Here is a 1,779-nt window from a genome sequence, read left to right on the forward strand (position 1 = left end):
AGGCCCCACGGTTTGAAAGTTATTGCAGTTTTTCGGGTTTTGGAGACCCCCTAAGAATGCTTCAAAGTCAAGTTTGGGGCATTAAATGACCTCAAAAAGGGTCGAAAAATGGGGGACGAGCGAAGCTGGTCCATAGGGCTATAGAGCGCTTCGAGAGCTTTCCGAAAATGTAAACGGTTCGTCAATCGGAGTTACGGTTCAAAAGTTATGCCTCCCGGAAGTTTGGCTACCGTTTCTGGATTCTTCTAAAATTGCACCGACTTCTAACGCAGCTTTCGGAACCTTCTATTTTGTCGGTGGATGCCTACTAGCACTTTCTAGAATGTACTCCTAGTCCTTAACCCTCCGGGGTCTATTTAAGGAGATTTCTGGCATTGTAAAAGGCAGTTCAGATTGGAGCTTGAGAGGAGGTGCTAAAAGGAGAAATATTCTCCAGATTTATGCTATTGTAAGCCCGCAGGGCATGTTTTGAGTTTATTTTCTTTGCACTATTTGTACCAGCTTATTTTCTCAGTTAATATAATTTCTCCTTTCTATTGTGTCTATTCTGGTTGTTGGGTTGTGTCCCCATCAAGTGGTATCAGAGCAGGTTTTCCTGAGTGTGTAGACAGAGCGCCGACAGTGAGGCAGTTTGCACCAGGACTGTGTGGTTATGGGTTTGAGTGAGAAGATGCCTCCACAAAGAGAGCGTGGTGGAAGGGCCAGAGCTGTTGATCCTGAGGAGGTTAGAGCCCTCCAGAGACAGGTACAAGCATTGCAAGAGGAGCTTCGTAGAGGAGCAAATATTGCCGCAGATGACAATAGTGAGGATGACAATGAAGAGGAAGTAATGGAAGTTGACGGGGAAGTTCTGAATCCTGTAGAGGAAAGGCTTTTTAGGGCCATTTCTAGGTTTGGGAAAAGACCTACAATTGAAGTGGGTATATTTTCGGGAAATTTGAAACCAGATGAGTTGATCGATTGGATCAATGAACTGGACGAATACTTTGAATATGAGGATATAAAGGACCCAGATAGGGTTAAGTTTGCAAAGGCCAAACTAAAAGGCCATGCCAAAATCTGGTGGCAAGAGATTCAACTGGAAAGACTTAGAAGAGGAAAGGAGAAGATCACAAGATGGGATCGCATGGTGGAAAAATTGAAGAAGCAGTTCATTCCTGTGGACTACGAGCTTGATCTGTTTAAGAAGATGCATGGGTTAAAGCAAGCAGGAAGATCAGTCCAAGAATATACAGAGGAGTTTTACCGACTCTTGATTAGAGCGAGGCATGCAGAAGCAAATAAGGAGAAGGTTGCTCGTTATATCAGTGGGTTACGACCTAGCATCCAGGAAGAACTAAGTCTAGTAAGAATGACCAGCGTTGAAGAAGCATACCAGTTTGCCCTACGAGTAGAAGAGAAGCTGAGTAAAAAGTTTGAAGGAAGACAAAGAGGGCGCGGTCAAGGAGGAAGGGGAAGCGGTAGATCATCTGGAGGCCGCAATGAAACTCAAAAGAAAAATAATAAAAATAGTTGTCATTCCATTAATCAAGGTGTATAGGTGGCAATTTAGAAGTTTGTGGAAAGATCTTAAATCATGTATTTAATATTTGTTGGGTGCTTAGTTGTATTTGGGTGGGAATTTAATATTTATTTAAAGGTAGTTGTATTTACCTTTTATCCCACATTGCTTGTGTTTGTAATGTCTTGGGTTAGAAGTGCCTATTTAAGAAAGGCTTATAATCGTTTGTAATCAAGTTCAAGGAATGGAAGCTCTTCTAAAGGAATCTCTTCTAGTGG

This window comes from Cupressus sempervirens, chromosome 5 (genome assembly GCF_028749045.1).
Source record: "Cupressus sempervirens isolate cs-2001-9-10 chromosome 5, ASM2874904v1, whole genome shotgun sequence".
In the NCBI taxonomy this organism is placed as follows: Eukaryota; Viridiplantae; Streptophyta; class Pinopsida; order Cupressales; family Cupressaceae; genus Cupressus; species Cupressus sempervirens.